Here is a 24,326-nt window from a genome sequence, read left to right on the forward strand (position 1 = left end):
CCCTCCTCCCTCTCTGCAGATGACTTGTCAACCATTTTGAAAAGAAGGTCGACGACATCCGATCCTCGTTTGCTAAGTCAAACGACACCGCTGGTTCTGCTCACACTGCCCTACCCTGTGCTCTGACCTCTTTCTCCCCTCTCTCTCCAGATGAAATCTCGCTTCTTGTGACGGCCGGCCGCCCAACAACCTGCCCGCTTGACCCTATCCCCTCCTCTCTTCTCCAGACCATTTCCGGAGACCTTCTCCCTTACCTCACCTCGCTCATCAACTCATCCCTGACCGCTGGCTACGTCCCTTCCGTCTTCAAGAGAGCGAGAGTTGCACCCCTTCTGAAAAAACCTACACTCGATCCCTCCGATGTCAACAACTACAGACCAGTATCCCTTCTTTCTTTTCTCTCCAAAACTCTTGAACGTGCCGTCCTTGGCCAGCTCTCCCGCTATCTCTCTCAGAATGACCTTCTTGATCCAAATCAGTCAGGTTTCAAGACTAGTCATTCAACTGAGACTGCTCTTCTCTGTATCACGGAGGCGCTCCGCACTGCTAAAGCTAACTCTCTCTCCTCTGCTCTCATCCTTCTAGACCTATCGGCTGCCTTCGACACTGTGAACCATCAGATCCTCCTCTCCACCCTCTCCGAGTTGGGCATCTCCGGTGCGGCCCACGCTTGGATTGCGTCCTACCTGACAGGTCGCTCCTACCAGGTGGCGTGGCGAGAATCTGTCTCCTCGCCATCTCACCACTGGTGTCCCCCAGGGCTCTGTTCTAGGCCCTCTCCTATTCTCGCTATACACCAAGTCACTTGGCTCTGTCATAACCTCACATGGTCTCTCCTATCATTGCTATGCAGACGACACACAATTAATCTTCTCCTTTCCCCTTCTGATGACCAGGTGGCGAATCGCATCTCTGCATGTCTGGCAGACATATCAGTGTGGATGACGGATCACCACCTCAAGCTGAACCTCGGCAAGACGGAGCTGCTCTTCCTCCCGGGAAGGACTGCCCGTTCCATGATCTCGCCATCACGGTTGACAACTCCATTGTTTCCTCCTCCCAGAGCGCTAAGAACCTTGGCGTGATCCTGGACAACACCCTGTCGTTCTCAACTAACATCAAGGCGGTGGCCCGTTCCTGTAGGTTCATGCTCTACAACATCCGCAGAGTACGCCCCTGCCTCACACAGGAAGCGGCGCAGGTCCTAATCCAGGCACTTGTCATCTCCCGTCTGGATTACTGCAACTCGCTGTTGGCTGGGCTCCCTGCCTGTGCCATTAAACCCCTACAACTCATCCAGAACGCCGCAGCCCATCTGGTGTTCAACCTTCCCAAGTTCTCTCACGTCACCCCGCTCCTCCGCTCTCTCCACTGGCTTCCAGTTGAAGCTCGCATCCGCTACAAGACCATGGTGCTTGCCTACGGAGCTGTGAGGGAACGGCACCGCAGTACCTCCAGGCTCTGATCAGGCCCTACACCCAAACAAGGGCACTGCGTTCATCCACCTCTGGCCTGCTCGCCTCCCTACCACTGAGGAAGTACAGTTCCCGCTCAGCCCAGTCAAAACTGTTTGCTGCTCTGGCCCCCAATGGTGGAACAAACTCCCTCACGACGCCAGGACAGCGGAGTCAATCACCACCTTCCGGAGACACCTGAAACCCCACCTCTTCGAGGAATACCTAGGATAGGATAAAGCAATCCTTCTCACCCCCCTGAATGATTTAGATGCACTATTGTAAAGTGGCTGTTCCACTGATGTCAGAAGGTGAATTCACCAATTTGTAAGTCGCTCTGGATAAGAGCGTCTGCTAAATGACTTAAATGTAAATGTAGTATAGACCAAGGTGTAAATGACCTGAAAGTCACAGAAATAACACTTTACAAGATTTGTACACTTTCAAAGATAGTCCTCTCTCTCCCACTATTACTTTTGAACAACTTCTTACTGTAAATTACACTTTCCAATGCAGTCTGACAGTTGAACCGGTTTCACGACGGATCATAAAAGCGGCAGTGAAGATTGTAAATGGACCGTGTCAGTCAGAGGAAATGAAACCTATGGCCGCATGGGCAGAGGCACAACAGCATAACTAGGCTGCGTTCCCAATGGCACCCTATTCTCTATATAGTGCACTACTTTTGACCAGGGCCCTATAAAGTGAATTGGGCGCCATTTGTGATGCATCCCTCGTGTGATCTAATTTTATCGGCTTGAAACTGAAAGGTAATTATTGTCCCAAAGCAACAGCTTGGTGATGAAGGCATCATAAACACTCATGGATAATTTAACATGCTCATAGGCGAGGCTGTTTTTGCTGTATCACTAAATCTTAGCGGCAAGGTAATATTTGGTTGTCAGTCCAATATAACACTTCAGACTGAATGAATATGTTTCTTGGGCACTTGTTTTTTTGTGTTTGAGGAACAACAGTGTTTGGGGCAAGCGTTCCCACTGTCATATGGACAGCAAACATTGTTTTCTGTATTGTATCTTTTTGTCAACGTTCAAAGAACGGATTTATAGTTGTACCATATCATATGATGGACTGTTTTTTTCATGGAATTATTGCTTGGTTTAATGTGCCTGGGTCTTCACATTTGGTGTTTGCTTGGTTGGTCACCCTTCGTCTCTGATTGGCCAGACAAACTAGTGGAGGCTGGTGGAGAGAAAATTGGGAGGATAGGCTCATAATGTCTAGAATGTCTAGAATGGAATTACACAAACACATGCAATTAAAAGTTAATAAACTATTAATTAGGCTGCCTGTAACAATACAGGCCTATATTTGAATAGATGCAAAGCAGTATTATGGTGAATATTACCAGTGTACATACTGCCATCTCCTGGTGATTAAACATCCTTAGTAGGCTGTCTGACACTGGGTTGTCATTCATTGGATGTCCAATATTGTCATAGTAAAATAGGTTTTGTAGTAATTAGGTTTGTGATACGTGGGTTTTCAGACACCTTATATTGTTGCCTATGCTTAATTGTTTATCATACAGCAGGGGTACTCAACTCTTACCCTACTAGGTCTGGAGCCTGCTGGTCTGTTCTTCCTAATAAATTAATTGCACACACTTGGTGTCCCTGGTCAAAAAACAGTACATGATTAGGGGAACAATGAAAAAATGCAGTGGAACTGGCTTCGAGTTCCAGAGTTGAGTTTGAGGGATATACAGTAAACATGATTTGACTGTGTTGTTTCAGATTGTATGTGAATAAGCATGTTGCCATGGGACTCTGTCTTATAATTTGATTCTACATTATGTGTTTCAGTTCCTAGATACCATTTGAATTCATTATTGACCATTTTGATTAAAGGGATACTTTGGGATTTTAGCAATGAGGCCCTTTATCTACTTCCCCAGAGTCAGATTAACTCGAGCATACCATTTTTATGTCTGTGTCCAGTATGAAGGAAACTACCTACTTCCTTCATACTGGACACAGAGATGTAAATCTGATCTGATTCTACTTCCTGTGGTGTCATTGGTTTGCCTTCCTCAACCTTGTGTTGTTTTATTGTAAGCACAGCCAATAACTTTCTCAACTCTGATCAAGCTAGCCACCAGAGCAGAGACATACAGCAGCATTATTCTGCTAGAAGCAGTATTGGAACTGCAACCATTGAGGTATATATGAAATGGAGACAGAGCCTGTTGTTTTCAGGGCTAATCTACTCAAATTTGAATACGTAGCTGCCATCTTTCTACTGTATAATGGTTTTACTGGGATTACACACCTGCCTGCTAGCATTCAGTGTGCACAGGACAGACAGCAGGATCGTGAAAACATGCTGCGGGGAACTCTACCAGCACGTGGACAGCTAAATCAACCAACCACCACTTCCTATCATGACGTTAGAGCATGAATAAAACATGTTAATATCTTCGGCTGTGAGTGATGGAAAAATAATTGTTGCTCCAGCAACAATTATTTTAATAATTCAATGATGTTCTTTCTGGGACAGATTTCAGTCAAACTGCAATACCGACGCTATCCACTGGGCACTGTTGAAATGGTGCTTCCAGACCGCAACCCTGGGGCCTTGGCACCAACTAGTGGTCAAAATAGGTGACAGCAGTGCCAACTGCTTGACAGGTTTTGGCCCTCCTTGGTATTATTTTTTTATTTACAATGACAACCTACACCAGACAAATCCGGATGACGATGGGCCAATTATGTGCCGCCCTGTGGGACTCCCAAGCACAGCCAGATGTGATACAGCCTGGAATCGAACCAGGGACAAAACTGAGATGCAGAGCCTTACACTACTGCGCCACACAGGAGACCTAGTTGGGAAGAGGCTATAACGACACTGCTGACCTGCAAAATGCCTAACTGAAACCGTAAACTGACCCTTACCATAACCAAACCCTTAACCCTAACCTAATTTTCACCAATTCTGAAATGAAGTATCGGTTTGCAGTTCAGGGGTGTCCGTATAGCCTTTTACTCTCATTTGACCCAAATAGTTTACAAGATTACAAGGGCTCATATTTCGCTGTAGTTTTAAAGTCCACAGACACAGGCAGGCTCGAGGCATGTGCAAAAGGTCAAATGTATATTGTCACTCTTCCTTTACTGGTCCATTGTTGGCTTTTCTGTTTGGCAATAGTTGACCACAATAAGTTTCAAAGGGCAAGGAAGGGGAGCTTTGTAGCATAAAGCTCAGGAGGTTTGTAGGACAAATCTGTTGGGAAGTGAACTAGCAACCGGAGGGTTGTTGGTATCAAATCCTAGATGCCATTGCCTACCGTTGTGCCCTTGAGCAAGACACTTAACCCCCCACAACAACAACTCCCCGGGCGCTCAGTGTGGCAGCCCCCCGCACCTCTCCAAAACCTCTATGGTGTATGTCCTGTATGTGTGTCTTTCAGAGGGGTTGGGTTAAATGTGAAATCAAATTTCAGTTGGACCTTGTGTGCAATTGACCAATAATGTGATCTAATCTTAATTGTGAATAAGAATGCCAGACATACAATTTAGAGGGGGTTTTCATACTGTGGTCTTTGTGCCTTGCCTTTTATTCAAGGTCAAGGAAAACATTTGTCGTGGGCAGTCCATGCAGACAATGTCTTTTATGGTACTTAAAATATTTGCACAATAATTGTATTACATTGTTTGTCCTATATCCACGTGTATTTTCCTATATACCTTTGAGAAAAATATTTGATGCCTTGATATTTAATCTGATCATTATTGTTAACTGCCGTGTATGGCTGCAGTGACTACACTACACTATGTAGTACTGTGCTTTTACTACAATGTGTCCCTGTTATTATCATAGTTGTTTTGGTTGGTGTTTATATGTCTGTGGCCTACACTGAGCACAGTAGTGATGGCAACAGAATTACCATGAGTGATGATTCATTCAAATGCCGAGTCATCGTGCTGCAGCTTATGGAGCGATTACAGTCGAAGACAAAAAAAGAGATTTGACGCATCGGTCATGATACTTGACCCACATACATACCCTACCCCATCTATCTCTGTCACCCCATACAAAGACAAAATCACATTTGGCAGACCAAAGTGCGTCGATTTGCGATCTCTTGGCAGAGAACAGTGTGTTTTGCACTGACTGACAGAAAACCCAACACTCCAACTTCATTACACTCCATCGCTCTGTTACTTTTACAAAGGGTCCCAGGTGTATAGTTTACGGATGTTGTGCTTGAGGTAATTCAATTACCAAGGAAATTAGAGCTATGACATGCAATGAAAATACCAGATATCTATATTTTACAGTTTGAAGGATATTTTTTATTTTTTATTATGTTTCTTACTAGATTGACACATCGGTATATCAATCGACTGTTTTTTTGTTTGTTTAAACTGGAGCTGTTGATGGAATTTTTAAAGGAACTCAGTCCGGCTTTAAACTGACTCTTGAAAGCTGTAATAGTAGAATGCACAAGGTGCAATTTCTAAATCTGGTAGTGCATCATTGGTTCCTCTTGTCATGTTTGTCATTGCATATGTTAGAGAGTGTAATGAACATGAGGGGAGACAGAGTTGGTTTCAAGTGCAGGGCGCAGCAGGTGTTTATTGTAAAGGACCACAGGAAGAGGCAGGTAGCTGGGTCCAGGGGCAGGCAGAAGGTCATACACAGGAAGAGGCAGGTAGCTGGGTCCAGGGGCAGGCAGAAGGTCATACACAGGAAGAGGCAGGTAGCTGGGTCCAGGGGCAGGCAGAAGGCCATACACAGGAAGAGGCGGGTAGCTGGGTCCAGGGGCAGGCAGAAGGCCATACACAGGAAGAGGCAGGTAGCTGGGTCCAGGGGCAGGCAGAAGGCCATACACAGGAAGAGGCAGGTAGCTGGGTCCAGGGGCAGGCAGAAGGTCATACACAGGAAGAGGCAGGTAGCTGGGTCCAGGGGCAGGCAGAAGGCCAAACACAGGAAGAGGCAGGTAGCTGGCCCTGGATGTTTTTTTCACCTGTATTTAACCAGGAAAGCTAGTTGAGAACAAGTTCTCATTTACAACTGTGACCTGGCCAAGATAAAGTGAAGCAGTGCGACACAAACAACAACACAGAGTTACACATGGAATAAACAAACATACAATCAATAACACAATAGAGAAAAAAAGTCTATATACAGTGTGTGCAAATGAGGTAGATAAGGGAGGCAAGGCAATAAATAGGCCATAGTGGCGAAATAATTAAAATTTAGCAATTAAACACTGGAGTGATAGATGTGCAGAAGGTGAATGTGCAAGTAGAGATACTGGGGTGCAAAGAAGCAAAAAAGAAAACAGTATGGAGATGAGGTAGTTGGCTGGGCTGCTCTGACAGCTGTTGCTTAAAGTTAGTGAGGGAGATATGGGTCTGCAGCCTCAGTGATGTTTGCAATTCGTTCCAGTCATTGGCAGCAGAAAACTGGAAAGGAGAGGCGGCCAAAGGAGGAATTGGCTTTGGGGGTGACCAGTGAAATATACCTGCTGGAGCATGTGCTACGGGTGGGTGCTGCTGTGGTGACCAGTGAGCTGAGATAAGGCGGGGCTTTACCTAGCAAAGACTTATAGATGACCTGGAGCCAGTGGGTTTGGCGACGAATATGAAGCGAGGGCCAGCCAATGGGAGCATACAGGTCGCAGTGGTGGGTAGTATATGGGGCTTTGGTGACAGAACGGATGGCACTGTGATAGACTGCATACAATTTGCTGAGTAGTGTGTTGGAGGCTATTTTGTAAATGACATGGCTGAAGTCAAGGATCGGCAAGATAGTCAGTTTTACGACGGTATGTTTGGCAGCAAGAGTGAAGGATGCTTTGTTGCAAAATAGGAAGCCAATTCTAGATTTCATTTTGCATTGGAGATGCTTAATGTGAGTCTCGAAGGAGAGTTTACAGTTTACTTGCATTTGAAGCTCGTCTGGAGGTTTGTTAACACAGTGTCCAAAGAAGGGCCAGAAGTATACAGAATGGTATCATCTGCGTAGAGGTGGATCAGAGAATCACCTGCAGCAAGAGCGACATCATCATTGATGTATACAGAGAAAAGAGCTGGTCCGAGAACTGAACCCTGTGGAGCCCCCATAGAGACTGCCAGAGGTCTGGACAAGAGGCCCTCCGATTTGACACACTGGAATCTATCTGAGAAGTAGTTGGTGAACCAGGCGAGGCAGTCATTTGAGGAACCAAGGCTGTTTGAGTCTGCAGATAAAAATGTGGTAATTGACAGTGAGACCAAAGGGATAGCTGTAGATAGATCACCTCTCCAGTAGGAGGTAATGCCCAGCCTATAGTTTTTTTTCTTATAGTGGATATTACGTTGAAGGTCTGACGTTGTTTCAAAGGTACAACTTCTACAGATTTTTTACAAGGTTTGTTGATGTTGAAAATTGATTACCATGGTGACACAATACTGTGGTGGAAATTTCCCCCTCGAAACAACAGTTTAATGGTGATTACTTTTTTTAAAAATCCAATGTATTTTCCACATAGATTCCATGTCACAAGATATTGACAAATTACGTTGAAACAACAAATTACTGAGTGTGCTATAGAGGTAAACAGCTGGCATGTTGGTTTTCAGTTGTGGCTAGCCAAAAAGGACTTGTTTTGAAAGTTGGAGCATCCTTTGAAGTGTACTTACACTATGATTTTGAACATTCAAGGCAACTGGGAAAGTTGAGGGGAATCCGAGGCATGTCTTTTGTCCATTACCAGTGTGAACTCCACAGAGTCCGGCTGTGTCAGAACCCTTAGGGAAACATCCTTGCATAATTCATTATTCCCTGTGAGGGAGAGGATCAATAGATTTTGCTAAGTGCAGATACTACAATTGATGTGTAACCTAAACTATCAGTTTTGCTCAGAGAAGAAGCTAGAACACTTCTTGATCTCTAAGCCTACTCTTTCTTGGCAGTAGTTGTTTGGTCTATGGTTGAAACCACTAGGCCTATGTATCTAGTAGAAAGAGGAGGAAGGGAAGTGCTACTAAGGTACACAAAAATAAATGTTGGTAGACAGAAGGTGCTCTTTGGTAAAAGGGGTGAATTGGTCAAAAAGAAAGGAGGACCAAGGCACTCTTCATATAATTAATTAAAATGCCTTTATTTGTATGGCATGTTACATGTTACATGCCATACAAATAAAGGCATTTTAATTAATTATATGAAGAGTGCCTTGGTCTTTTTGAAGGCCTATGTATCTGTTTGATAAGCAAGTTCAAGCAATTGGCTATATTCCACAAAACAAACACTGAGTGGGCTGATTTTCTCCATAGATCCTAGAGGGAGCCCGGAATTAAGTATAGTGCAAAATTGATGTTTCGTGCATTTAACTGGGCTTTGTCCTCACCCCTCTATTGAGCTCAAGAGAGGAGCGACAGCAGTAAATCTATCCAACAGTGTTAACTAGAGAACTCCTTATTTTCTCTGGATTTCTCTAAATTGAAATATTCATGGTACTCTGGTGCAAGGTGAGGCACTGATGTAATAAGCATTGAGGTGTGAGCCGACAAGATAGAAATAGAAAAACTAGAACATCCATGGTCGTGGTCTGAGTTTTTTCCTCTTCTAGTACTTATATTTCTATGGTTGATACCTTAATAGAAAATGACTCAAATAGAAGTGAAAGTCACCCAGTAAAATACTACTTGACACAAAATCTAAAATATTCGGTTTTAAATATACTTAAGTATTCAAAAGTAAAAGTAAAAATAATTTCTAATTACTTATATTAAGCAAACCAGACCCCACAATTTGTTATTATTATATTTATTTACAGATAGCCAAGGGCACACTCCAACACTCAGACATCAGTTACAAATGAAGCATTTTTGTTTAATCAGTCCAGCAGATCAGAGGCAGTAGAGATGACCAGGGATGTTCTCTTGATTAGTGTGTGAATTGGGCCATTTTCTTGTTTTGCTAAGCATTAAAAATGCAACGAGTACTTTTGGGTATCAGGAAAAATGTATGGAATAAAAAGTGTGTTATTTTCTTTGGGAATGTAGTAAAGTAAAAGTTGTCAAAAATATAAATTGTAAAGTAATGTACAGATACCCCAAAAACTACTTAAGTAGTACTTTAAAGTATTTGTACTTAAGTACTTTACACCAATGCACACTAGAAGGAAAGCAAAAGGCTTTAAATGACAGCTCCATGGGCCATCAATTGGACCTGATTGGAACAGTCAGTCATATGATAGATCATGATGACGAGCGTTGTTTAAATTGGCAACAAGGGCACAGAACCAGAAGCTACAATAGAGAGTTACATAAGAAACATGTCAAATTCCATTATTTATTTAAAATAACTGTAGCATAATATTTTATTCGGGCCTCTGCATTGCTGCAGCCAGTCACCAGGGCAACCCTTGCTTTACGAACAGAACAAGGAGAGTGATCATGAATTACTTATGCGACCTGGCAGAAATACATCAGGGATGTTGTTGAGGTGTTTGTATGGAGATAGAAAGAGCAGAGTCATACAAATATAATTTACACTAGCTACATCAGCCTTTGTATGCAGGTTACATGACTTATCTAGTTCACAACATAACAGGAGTCTAGCCACAGGTCATTATGTGCAAATGTGCCTAATCTATATTTTTATTAACCCATTCTACCTTCTTATGAACCCATTCTATCGTCTTCCTTATGAACCCATTATAACTCCTTATGGACCCATTCTATCTTATTCTTTATGAACCCATCCTATGTTCTTCCTTATGAACCCATTCTATCTCCTTAGGAACCCACTATGTCTCCTTATGAACCCATTCTATCTTCTTATGAACCCATTGTATCTTCTTATGAACTCATTCTATCTTCTTATGAACTCATTCTATCTTCTTATGAACTCATTCTATCTTCTTAACTCATTCTATCTTCTTATGAACTCATTCTATCTCCTTATGAATCCATTCAATCTTCTTATGACCCCATTATATCTTCTTATGAACTCATTCTATCGTCTTCCTTATGAACCCATTATATCTCCTTATGGACCCATTCTATCTTATTCTTTATGAACCCATCCTATGTTCTTCCTTATGAACCCATTATATCTCCTTATGAGTCCATTATATCTCCTTATGAGTCCATTCCATTATATCTCCTTATGAGTCCATTATATCTCCTTATGCCCCCATTATATCTTCTTATGAACTCATTCTATTTTCTTCCTTATGAACCCATTATATCTTCCTTATGAACCCCTCTTTGTGTCCAGGAATAGATTCAATAGTTCAAGTTTGAATTGAAATAAGAGGAAGCCGAAGAGAGGCCAAATTTAAAAATCTGAGTAAAATTTGAGTAATAGGAATTCCGTGAAATTCCTCACCATTTATATGGAATATGTTTATTCTAACTCTGTCTATTCTATTCTTAACTCGGGTGTAATGTATAGACCACTCTGCTAAAAATGTTAGGAATTTCAGGATTGCATGAAATTCAATTCCATTACATGAAATTGTCAATTTTTTATTGATTTGTTGACAGTAGGTTAGTATTTTATAATTAATATCCAATTATATTTACAAGAAAGTATGGAATGTTATACAATCCTTGTCTTGTAGCCCACCTTTTCCTTATCGTCTGCCCAGCCACCATATTTCACACCTGTTCAATCGCCATCCAATATTTAGTTATGAGTCTTCCAGTAGAGGGCTGTTCGAGAGCATGCGCACAACCGCAGCGAGAGAACCCTATTCCTCCTGTCACAACATTGAGGGGCAAAACGACAGCCGTGTTGGTAAGGAATTCATAATTTCATACAACCGCTGGGTTACTGTACTTTGTTTTTAAAATATGACCAAGCACACTATGGAAGAGCTGCATTTTGTAGGACGAAAACTATTCGAATGGCGTGTCGGGTTTTCCCATCGTTTTCAGATGTGTTGAGATGGCTATTCTCGCGCTAATCTCTCATGTTTTCTCCTATTAAGCAAACGAACATATAATATGCCCCTTCAGTCAACTACTGACCCACTAAATTAAGTAAAATCAACTATGTCTATGTATTCGTCAATTTATTGCTGAAACATTTTCCAAACAAGTGATACGAGATAGTGTAAACACAATGCGTAGCATGGCAGTCAAGCTAAGTGAAACTATAATTTTCTGACTGTTCTCGGAAATGTTTCCTCTGCACGTTAGCGTTTTTGGTAGCTACGTGATGAGTTGCATCTGTCCTTGTGCGAGGAGACATGTAAACAATGGTAAGAAGTTGTTTGATGAAGCTTCGCTACATTGTTTTTATTTCCTTGACTTCAGAACTGTTTTCTCTTTCAACCTGTTTTCTAGTTGGCTGGAGTTTCAGTTTCATCTTGGCACCTTACAAAGTGGTTTTAACATTTAGATTACCTCGACATTGTGTTTAACAACAATCATTTTCTGTTTATTTGAACTGACCAGGTGTAGCCTATAAAGCTTCTCATATTTTGTTTATAAAACCTTAGGCCTAAATGGCAACTTGTTTCGTGTTTTCTAAATGTCACTGAAACACAAAATATCCAGAATATAAAATAATATCTGATTCTTAATAATTAATAAATGGTGTTCTTATTCTAACTTGTTTGTATGACTGTAATGCAGTAAAACGTTACCACAGTCAAACTTCACTAAAATAACAAAATAAGAATACATATGCTTAAACTAAAATAGCAGCAGACACACCCCCAGAAGACTCAACCCTTTCTCACAAACAAGGAAAAGGGGATTCCTCATCAGTGTGTGGTAAAGCATTTAACCCTTCTGAATCAGAGAGGTGCGGGGGCTGCCTTAAACAATGTATTGTTGCTTTGTCAAACAGGTTTTCCCCCTTTTAGTTCTCTGGTCATTCAATTATTATTACTTAGTGAAACACTACTCGTTAGTTCTATTTCTAAGAAAATAGACATTAATGTGTAATATTTCATAGAGCCCTCAAACTCAACTGGACCTCTAAGCCAGTCCCACTGCATTTTTTTTCATTGTTCCCCTCTAATCAGGGACTGATTTAAACCTGGAACATCAGGTGGGTGCAATTAATTATAAGGTAGACCAGAAAACCAGCAGGCTCTGGACTTCGTAGGGTAGGAGTTGAATAACCCTGTTCTATATCATCACAGCAACAACATGGACTTGCTGCTGTTATATATTGAATTACTTCTATTCAATATTTAATTTCCATTTGCTTTGAAGGTGACTGATGTTGTATCTTGTCTTGTGATTGTCAAAAAGTCAGATTATAGGTTATATTGTTGAGGTGTTTATTTTGATGCCAGTGTCGGGAAGTAGTTCATATGCTTTCTGCTTTTCACGCCGCAATATAGCTGCCACATACCACTTCCTGTTGTAGCGCACAGATAAAACATGAATAAAGTGTTTTGGCTTGAGAAGCCTCTTCAGTTTGTGTACCAGTGGAAGAACCTATTCAACGATAACAAATTGGCTAAACTGTGACTTTTATTGCCTCATGCGTGGAACCATATTCTAATCTACGCTGTGCCTTAAATATCTCTATTATAGAGAATGTTGCACTGGCTTGGTAAAGTCATTGCTACGTTTTTCCATTTTGCTTCTGCTGTCAAGTGAAGCCGGTATGTCATCTTACATTATAAGGAGATTGGTGGAGACCTGATATCATTGTCCCGAACTGTAAAGCGTCAGTTTGTAATCTGTTGAAGTGTTTTTGAACTTGGACTTGGATGTGAACATGTCATGTGATATGAGTGAAGGGAACACTCCCCCCCTTTCTGAATGGTAAATGCTTATTGCTGATGGATGAGGGGTTATTTGGAAACTGAGCGTAGGTTTTATCTATTTTCATGAACATTTGATATCAGAAGTCAACTATTGGTCTTTACAGTTGGCTTGCACATTGTATAGTCTACAGTCCGGTTAAGAGAGACATTTTGTACTGTCATTTGACATATTCTACTGACTGTAAAGCATTCAAAACAATGCTGTTACACTTCTCTTAAAATCTGCAGGTAAAATGCAATACGATGCAGTTATAATGTGTTGTAAGACTTGTTTATCTATCCCCTTAAGTTTGACAGTGGTTTCTATCATGAATATCATCTTTTTAACTTAATTACTTCAGTATTGCAGTCCTGGCTTGGGTTTCGCTCTTCACAAAACATTTCAGTGACCTCGTCTGTTTTAAGTGTATAGTTTTAGTTGTATCGTGTTCGTTTTTAACAATGTTGAATGGTTTGTAATTCTTTGCGTAAAGCGTTTGCTCCACTGAGAGTTTTACGATTATGCTGCGGGACTTAGAGATAATGTGTGGTTCAGTACGGTACCCTGCGTCACCACTTCGTCACTCCAGACCACCACAAGGGGGAGTTAGAGCACTGATTATGCTTTTGGGTCCTACTGTGTCTCTGACAATGAATGGGCGACAAACCTAAATAGAAACTGAAAATTGTGCACGACTTCAGTATTACTTACTAAAACTGTTGTTACACTAAGGTTATTATTATTTTATTTTGCTCTTACTGTAGTAGTGTAGGCTACTCCCGACCGGTCAAGTTGTACAGCGCCTGAGTGGTGCCACAGTCTAAGATACTGCATAGCAGTATTGCTACAGATGCTGATTCAATACCCATGCCGGCCTCGACTGGGAGACCCATGAGATGACTGAATGTTTTTGGTTTCCCTCTCTAAAAACGGAAAGAAATCATTCTAAATAATAAACTAGCTTTATTTACAAATTAGTAACAATGTCTCACCCCATGTTCAAGAATGGCCCCTTTCTCGCTAATCTTACATTATTTGAAGACAAAATCATCTCAAAAATGTGTTTTTTAAAACAGTGATTTATTATTAATTTAGAACTATATAAATGCCCCCCTATTCTCACAGATATATTGCCCTGCTAATAACAGGGTTAATAATATAAACTAGGCAAAAAAAGAAACGTCTCTTTTTCAGGACCCTGTCTTTCAAATATAATTAGTAAAAATCCAAATAACTTCACAGATCTTCATTGTAAAGGGTTTAAACACTGTTTCCCATGCTTGTTCAATGAACCATAAACAGTTAATGAACATGTACCTGTGGAATGGTCATTAAGACACTAACAGCTTACAGATGGTAGGCAATTAAGGTCACAGTTATGAAAACGTAGGACACTAAAGAGGCCTTTCTACTGACTCTGAAAAACACAAAATGAAAGATGCCCAGGGTCCCTGCTCATCTGCGTGAACATGCCTTAGGCATGCTGCAAGGAGGCATGAGGACTGCAGATGTGGCCAGGGAAATAAATTTCAATATCCGTACTGTGAGACGCCTAAGACAGCACTACAGGGAGACAGGACAGACAGCTGATCCTCCTCGCAGTGGCAGACCACGTATAACAACACCTGCACAGGATCGGTACATCCGAATATCACACCTGCGGGACAGGTACAGGATGGCAACAACAACTGCCCAAGTTACACCAGGAACGCACTATCCCTCCACCAATGCTCAGACTGTTCGTAATAGGCTGAGAGAGGCTGGACTGAGGGCTTGTAGGCCTGTTGTAAGGCAGGTCCTCACCAGGCATCACCGGCAACAACATTGCCTATGGGCACAAACCCACCGTTGCTGGACCGGACAGGACTGGCAAAAAGTGCTCTTCACTGAAGAGTTGCGGTTTTGTTTCACCAGGGGTAATGGTGGGATTCCCGTTTATCGTAGTGAATAGTGAATTACTATGGGAATAAATATCACTGAATTACAGAAATATTTGGACAAATTAGTCCAATGAAGGGAAACAAATGGTTTCTTACTGGAAAATACTCTTTCAAACACACACGGTCATGTTGTACTGCGCCAACATGGCTATTAGCAGGCAGCTGGACAATAGACTTGCCTAGAAGGAGGTTGGGGGAGAATTCTATAGTCAAATGTATTTCTATGTTTGGTTGGCTGTATCACAACCGGCTGTCATTGGTTGCAATTTCAGTTTAACCCACCAGAAAAGACAAATGAATAATACCACAAAAAGTATTTTTATGTTTCACATCCAATCATGATGGGAGTCCCATAGGGCGGCGCACAATTGGCCCAGTGTTCCTCTCCTTCTAAAAACAGAAATACATTTTTTGTCCTTTACCAAACTTATTTTGGCCTTTTCAAATTACAATCGCTCACTTGAGTTTTTTTAAAAATGAAATAACCTAAAATATCTTTATACATTATCAAGTTGATGGCACAGCTGTATAGCCGGCACCTACATAAAGCTGAGTGACACACTCATTCATGGCTTTGGATCAGAATAAAGAAGTACCAACATTCTTTCTGATAGTCTTTAATAAAGTAATGTTTTGGTTATCCTGACCTGGACACCATGTACAGTATTATAATAGGACAATATACCTTTACCAACACCTCTCTGCATTTTGATACTTTGTAGATGGGGGCTCCGGAGTGGATGGGGGCTCCCGCAGTGCAAAATGCATTGTTGCAGATGCAGGTTCAATACCCGTGCCGGCCGCCACCGGGAGACCCATGAGGTGGCTTTTGGTTTTAATTTAGAGTCCTCTATATGTAATTATTGGCAGAGAGTCATATTTTTCGATATACTGTAGGCCTAACATAGGCGACATGATTCTCACTAGTGTTGAGTAATGTGCTGTTAAAAGTGGTGTAGCGTATTGAAGGTAGAAGCAATAGGATTTGAAGCAAAAGCCTACAACTATTTTATCACTGTTTTGCCTTGCTCTAAGAGAAGCATGGGGACTGGTCTTGATAAATCAATGAGATTTTCATTTAATCTCCGTTTGGGTATTGGTTAGACTACAATTAGGGTGTAGACATGTCATGCACTTAGTATAACCTTTATTTAACTAGGCAAGTCAGTTAAGAACATATTCTTATTTATAAGGACAACCTACTACTTCCTCCCCGTCGGGGAATTGAACCCCGGTCTCCCGTGTGCCCGCACGACACAGGGATTCTTTAGCTAAATAGCAAAGTACTGTAGCCTACCCCCGACCATCACATTGTACAGTGCTATATTTTCCGTTCCATCTTAATGGAAACCCAGAGGGTTTTTCTTTTGAATATAAACACCATAGTATTAATCAGAATAAGCAAAATTTCTTAAATATCAGTCCCATATACTATGTTCTTACAAAAAAAGGTTTTAAATTCTCTAGTACCGCAATTATTGAAGGCTATCAAATGCTTTTCAAAGATGCCCTTTGGTGGTCAAACTAGCACTAACTAGCATTAATGGTACCAGTGGTTCACACTTAAATAACGTGCCATAGAATTCTGCGGCACCATGCAAGCTGCGCCGCAGTACGCTGCAACTTTTAAAGGACAAAAAACTCTATGTACATTTTTGACATGGCGCAAGTTGTCCATTGTTTTAGATTTCAATAGGAGGAAAGCAAGTCACAGATCGGGGGCACACTGCCATTTCAGCAACATGAAAGTCCATGCCTCAATCGGAAAGAAACACTGTCACTTTGAATTCTGCATATAGCCTTCGCTTATAACAACCAGTCATTACTAGTTATGTGACACACGTTTATCGTTTCAGTCAAATCCCTGCATTAAATCTGTGATATTTTATCTCAATGAAACGGGTAGCTTAGATACACTGTAGTTGGAAATGTGATTTTAAAACTGAAATAGAAAAACATTCTCTGGTTATGAATTAAACACTAAGGTATTATCTAAGAGAGTGATTGACTTTCAGTTTTAATGGCCTCAATATGCAAAATGATAACAGATGTTGTCAAGTTATCAATTGATCAAGATCCATTTAAAAAAACAAAAAACAGCAGACATGTTGTAGGAATCTTAAAAATCTATCTCTTCTCTTGTCTCAAGCCATGAAACCTGATGATTGGAAATATCACAGAAATTCGATGAATAAGAGCGACATGATGTATATTAATTGAATGTGTTTTTCATTCATGGATACCATGCTTTGTCAGATATTGGACCTGCTCATTATGACTTGACATCGAATTGAGTTATTGCTGGTGTCTTAGTCAGGGTCAAGGCTGGTCTGACATCAAAGAAAGCTAGATGAGGTACAAACTGGTTTCAGGATCATTTTGAACATATTTATAGTGTACTGAGAGAGCCAAATCTTGAGTGTAATTGTGCATATATAATATCTATTCTCATCATATATGCACTTTGACGGAGCCTATATGATAACATGGTGACATTATTTTCTACTGTGCTATAAGCTTATGTGGCATTGACAAAGCAGATTGCTAAAAAAAAAAAAAACTGTCTCGTTTCAATAGAATTTGAATGTGTTTGTGTTATGTTCTTCTCACCAGCTTCAGAGCTCCTATTGATCAAGCATACTTTGATTCAGGAGCCAGTTTACTAGACTTGAAGGTTATATTGAGAGTGCCACCAGCATGCAATCTGGAAGCATTGTTTAGCTTTGAGAACAAATGGCCTTTTTCCCTTTGCAATAGAACAGGACGTACCCTGTAGTCATTCTTTGTTGGAAACCCAATTAGAGGGCACGTTTTGTCACAACTTGTCGTTGTGCTAATCATCACTTGCCCAGCTTTTCCGATAGGCAATTCCCAATCCCAGTTTGCTGTGTTTCCTTTAAGCTTGTTTATATGAAATGCGAACACCCAGGGTGTAATAGACATCCTCCGACTCACCATGACCCTCTATGCTCTCCAGCCTCTGTCCCCTTTTGTTGTGTTGAAGCAACGTGGGTATTTGCTAAGTCACGAAAAAATGTGTGAATTTGTGAAACCTCATGCTGTGTTGGCGGGAGTGTGTGGTCCCTAGTCCCTTAACATACCACATTGCTGCAACTAAAGCTGCAAAAACTCTTAGCCAAAGTTCCCTCATGCGTTAGTGTTTGTACACTGTCGTAGATAAAAACAATTGGGTTCACTGATAATCCTCAAATCAAAATGAAGGATGGAGCAGTTGGAGCCATAGGAGATATGTGTTTTAATCCTATAAAAATCAGTAAAAAATGGTTGTTCTGGTCTTCTTCCACTGCTTTAGACATTTTGTTCCTTGCATTGCAAATGGATAGTAATTACATTTTAAATGGGGAAAAGATGTGAGTTAGAGGAATTTCCACAGGAGTTTATTGAAAAAAGGTTTGACGCAACCCAACTGTGTCTAGTATGAAGAGACGTGTGGTTGTATGAATTCCCCTTCCCTCGCTTTGGTGAAGGACTTTGAATTTTCCCCCCTTTTTTTGTTTGTTCTTCAGACCGTATGTAGTTACCAGGCTCCATTTGACACTTGACATCATCACATAATAATACCCGTATATTTGAATTCAGCCTAGGTTTTAATGTGCCAGCGATGACACTTCTCTGTCAGGTAAATAATAGAACAGAGAATAAGTGTTCTGTAACTCTCTATCTGTTGTGTTAATCCCCAAACTATCAGGTGTGGGTGTGTTCTCAGATGGCACAGGAGATAATTGGGGATCCACCTGGAGCAGTCGTCACAACCCAGATGAATTTAGTGAGCAATTATAGATGTCTCAGAGATATGTCACCCTGATGGCAGACTACGCAGAGGCCTTGGCCATCAGTCAGATTAGGACAGATTACAATTGGTCTTTTTTTTTGTCCCGCAGGCGGTTGAACAGTGACTTTTGTTTTGCTCTTCATTGTCAGAGCACATATAGAGAGACTGAGCCCAGCTGCTCTGACAAAGTGAGAGTTTAGCTGTAGGGTGAAAAGCTCTTATTGGCTACAAACGCCGTGCATTCAGGCACCAAGCCTTACTTCTGTTTTTGTAAAAAGATGAAGGATGGGTCTGGAGAAATGTAACCACTCTAATTCATAGACAACGATATGGACGCAAGGACTGACCATCCATGATATAACAATTATAGTTTAATTATGTTTTGAGGCTACACAGTGTTTGTTTACATTGTTTACTGTTGAACTAGGCTCATGAGACATTTGCAAGTTATATTCTTTCAAAATAAATTCTTTTTTCATTAATTTATCATTTAAATGTATGTAGCAATTAAAGATTCTAGCTATAACAGGCAGAACATAAAATGTTCATAATGTTGTGAAGAGATCAGGAAATGTTGCGAAAGGACCGACTCAATTCCCTCCTTTTGCCAAGAATTCCCCCGAAAGTGTTGGCTCACCATGAGCATATGTCACTGCTGTCTATCTCTCTCTCTTCCTTTTTCCCCTCTACTGAACATGTTTGTGGAGTCTCCATTATAATGTGAATGGTGTTTTTATGCAGTGTTTATTGGATTCTCTTAGCGAGCTCTGTTATTGTGAACACAAACAGGCCTGCCTCTGTGTGTCAGATATTTCAATTTCTTGTCATTCAAAAGCGACATAAAGGAGCCAGGCTCATGATGGAGATGTCTTGTACTGATTTATTGTGGAGGTATGAAAATGGCAACCACTTTCAGTTCTAGAAAAAAACCTGTTGGATTTTTTTCAATTTAACATATAATGACTCCCTTTACTTTAAAAGCATGTAGTGGGTAAATAAGCACATGTCCTGCAGCTGAGTACCATGTTATCCTCTGTCTCTTTCTCAGTTTAATTCAAAGGGCTTTATTGGCATGGGAAATGTGTTTTAGATTGCAAAAGCAAGTGAAATAAAGAAAAGTGAGAAAAAAACAGTCGACATGAACGGTAAACATTGCACTCTCAATGGTTTCAAAATGAAGACATTGTTTCATTTATATATTTTTTTACCCCTTTTTTTCTCCCCAATTTCGTGGTATCCAATTGGTAGTAGTTAGTCTTGTCTCATCGCTGCAACTCACGTGTAGACTTCTGCTAAACCCGGAGGCCCTGTGAAGACATTTAAAGTTTTACATTATCAGCCTTCTGAAAGTATTCCGACCCCTTGACTTTTTCCACATTTTGTTAGGTTACAGCATTATTCTAAAATGTATGAAAAAAAAGAAATCTCATCAAGCCACACACCATAATGACGAAGCAAAAAGATGTCTTTAGAAATGTTTGCTAATTTATTACCAACAGAAATATCACATTTACATAAGTATTCAGACTCTTTACTCAGTACTTTTGTTGACACACCTTTATCAGCAATGAGTCTTCTTTGGTATGATGCTACAAGCTTGTTTGTCTTGACTGTGTGCTTCCTGTTGGAAGGTGATCCTTTGTCCCAGTTTGAGGTTCTGAGTGCTCTGGAGCAGGCTTTCAAGGATTTCTATGTATTTTACTCCGTTCATCTTTGTCTCTATCCTGACTAGACCCCAGTCCCTGCTGCTGAAAACCACCCCGACAGCATGATGCTGCCTCCACCATGCTTCACCGTAGGGATGGTGCCAGGTTTCCTCCAGACGTGATGCTTGGCATTCAGGCCAAAGAGTTTAATCTTGGTTTCATCAGACCAGAGAATCTTGTTTCTCGTAGTCTGAGAGTCCTTTAGGTGCCTTTTGGCAAACTCCAAGCGGGCTGTCATGTACCTTTTTACTGAGGAGTGTCTGGCCACTCTACCATAAAGTCCTGATTTGGTGGAGTGCTGCAGAGATGGTTGTCCTTCTGGAAGGTTCTCCCATCTCCACAGAGGAACTCTGGAGCTCTGTCAGAGTGACCATCAATTTCTTGGTCACCTCCCTGACAAAGGCCCTTCTCCCCCAATTGCTCAGGAAGAGTCTCGGTGGTTCCAACCTTCTTCCATTTAAGAATGATGGAGGCCACTGTGTACTTGGAGACGTTCAATGCTGCAGAAATGTTTTGGTACGCTTCCCCAGATCTGGGCCTCGACACGGACAATTCCTTCGACCTCATGGCTTAGTTTTTGCTCTGACATGCACTGTCAACTGTGGGACCTTTTTATATAGACAGGTGACTTTCCAAATCATGTCCAAACAATTGAATTTACCACAGGTGGAGTCCAGTCATGTTGTAGAAACATCTCAAAGATGACCAATGGAAACAGGATGCACCTGAGCTCAATTTTGAGTCTCATAGTAAAGGCTCTGAATTCTTATGTGAAATTAAGGTATTTCTGTTTTTTAATTTTTTTAAATAAATTAGTAAACTTTTCAAAATTGGATTTGCTATCAAATTCTCTCGCACACCTTTCTGTCTGGAGAATGATGCATGCTGTTATTTGCCCATGCACGGCCCGCTATTAACTTTTCTTAGATTCATGCATGGGTGTGTAACAGCGCTCATTTGTGACCTTCACGGAACCACCTGTAACCGAATACTCGAGTCACAGGTCTGGGTCGGATCAGCCACTTGTCTCGGGTTTGTGTTATTTTAATTGACTTGTCCAGAAGGGCCCTTACAGATCCGAATGCGACTGCTTGCAGTAAAGAGAGTGGAGCGCGCCACGTGTAGCTTGTTTTTGGCCAATCATCGGTTATCAAAGCGGTAATAGACTGCAGTCATAGAGCCTCCGTGTGTGGCAGAAGTTATGAGATATCTAATCAATGGAAGATGGAATTAAAATGACAGATTTTACAGTTAAAGGAGAAGGATAGGCTACAACGACCATGAGCCAACAGTTAGGCTGCTGCTTAATATTTCTGAATTAAGTTGTTGTTATTTGTAACTGTAGGATGAGAAAGTGCATGCAGCCTCAATTAGCCTAGTTAGCTAACGATGATAGCCAAGTATCTTAACTAGCTTCTCCCGGTTGATGCAGTCAAGACAAGTGCTACGTAATCATTGGATGATGAATAACCTAGCTTTGGCAGCTATTAGTCTACTATAGTGCGAGTCGGCTTGGTTAGTTGCTGTCTCTACCTCCCTGCTCCCTTTGTCACTCACTGTACTCCCCCATCTGCTAGAGTGGCACCTATCTTTGATTTGTCTCTGACATTCAAAAGCTGAGCTACTGCCTTCTAAAGTCTAGGAGTATTTGCTTGGGAAGTAATATTATACAATGTGTGTCTCTGTTGCTATCAATTGATCTATTCACTTTCTGTAAAAGAGAATATGTGTAATGAAATGAGGGTTCATATAAATTATAATACATTTGGTAGGCTACCTAAAAGATTACATGAGTTTTGTTAAACTTGCAGAAAATGAGCATCAAAACCAGCATTTTTCTAGGTCTCTCAAATTAAACAAAATCAAGATTTTGGTGCCTTATTTAATATAGGCTCATTAAAAAAATAATAAAAAGGGGACGGGGGCATTTTTCAAATGTGAAGAAGGGGTCTCTGGGGTGGGGGGAAAGTTGGTGTAAAAGCCCTCAAGGTAAATGGAGTCTTGCACAAAACATTTTTATGGGCCTAATAATAAAGATGTGAACATTTATTAACATTTAATGTGTCATGAACACAACCATTCAGGATACTTTCATCCGATTTGTCAAACAAATTACTTCAAAAAGTAGGCATGTTCGTCCACGGCAAAATAATTCCAGCATCCAAAGCCCCTAATCCAGCTCCCCTAATCGCTGGGTCTCTTTCATCGCGTCATGGTGGCAGCATTCATCCATTCAGGTACACAGTTAGCGCTGCATTACTAAGACCTGGTGTGTATTTGCTGGGGCGTAATTGTCTTTTTGGATAACTGCAGTGGAGATCGCTGGAAAATTGTAGTTATTTTTTCAGCTATAGTGGTGTGCTTATTTAAGACTGTTTACATTGTTGCACATTGTCAGCCTCACACAATATCATCATACCAACCACTTCAATGGCGTTATTTACTGTAGGTCTTAGGACATACTATGACATCAATGGGATGAAGCCTCACGATCATGAGATGTTTACACAGTTACCATTGGCATCAGTGTAATATTTACATGAAGAGTTAGGCCTACTGTACTTTACATGCACACATACAGGTTAGGATTTAGCCCTTTTGTCTTTACTCCCACAAACCCGGTCTTCTTTGCTATCTTCTGTACGGCACACACACACATCAAAAACCTCCTGGTGACTCTTTCACTGTCAAATGAAACCATTCGATCAATGGAGCCCAGTGAAGGAGGGGAGGGTTAGGACACACAGCTCTACACCATGCCCAGTAGGCATGTGCTGCGATTATTCGAATATCCAAACGGATGTTTAATATTCAATTACTTGGAAGACTTAAGCCTATCCCAAACCTTAACCCTTATCATAACCATTCAGAGTTCATTCGTAATAAATGCCTAAACTTAACCTTGGAAAGATACAGAGAAGTAACCAAACAGTTTGGAACAACACACACACAGACTCGCAGACACTGGCTCCTGCTCATCTCTCGCCCCTCCCCCACCCCTTTGCTGAAACAAGCAGTGCAGTTCACCAGCACAAGCAAGTCTCCATTGATGTTTCATATACACTACCGTTCAAAAGTTTGTGGTCATTTAGAAATGTCCTTGTTTTTGAAAGAAAAGCACATTTTTTTGGGGTCCCCTTTTCAAATAAAATATCAAATTGATCAGAAATACAGTGTAGACATTGTTAATGTTGTAAAAAAATAAATGTATTTTTTTACTAGGCAAGTCAGTTAAGAACAAATTCTTATTTTCAATGACGGCCTAGGAACAGTGGGTTAACTGCCTGTTCAGGGGCAGAACTACAGATTTGTACCTTGTCAGCTTGGGGATTCGAACTTGCAACCTTTCGGTTACTAGTCCAACGCCCTAACCACTAGGCTACCCTGCCGCCTATTGTAGCTGGAAACGGCAGACTTTAAAAAAAAATAATAATAAATGGAATATTTACATAGGCGTACAGAGGCCCATTATCAGCAACCATCACTCCTGTGTTCCAATGGCACGTTGTGTTAGATAATCCAAGTTGATCATTTTAAAAGGCTAATTGATCATTAAAAAAACAATTTTGTAGTTATGTTAGCACAACTGAAAACTTCTGATTTAAAGAAGCAACAAAACTGGCCTTCTTTTGACTAGTTTAGTATCTGGAGCATCAGCACTTGTGGTTTTGATTACAGGCGCAAAATGGCCAGAAACAAAGACC

General features: G+C 41.0%; 1 protein-coding gene across 3 annotated transcripts in view; it reads left to right on the plus strand.

Moving 5' to 3' along the window:
* The first annotated feature begins 11,123 nt into the window (after nucleotides 1-11,123).
* The window catches only part of LOC135522895 (lethal(3)malignant brain tumor-like protein 4), a 127,422-nt gene continuing 114,219 nt past the window's right edge, over nucleotides 11,124-24,326 (plus strand). For 2 of the 3 annotated variants that reach the window (XM_064949575.1, XM_064949577.1), the window contains exon 1: nucleotides 11,124-11,210. The gene's annotated coding sequence lies outside the window, so the exon portion shown is untranslated. The remainder of the gene's footprint in view (nucleotides 11,211-24,326) is intronic. The other variant, XM_064949576.1, reaches the window with a different exon arrangement.

The sequence above is a fragment of the Oncorhynchus masou genome, chromosome 30, assembly GCF_036934945.1.
Source record: "Oncorhynchus masou masou isolate Uvic2021 chromosome 30, UVic_Omas_1.1, whole genome shotgun sequence".
NCBI lineage: Eukaryota > Metazoa > Chordata > Actinopteri > Salmoniformes > Salmonidae > Oncorhynchus > Oncorhynchus masou.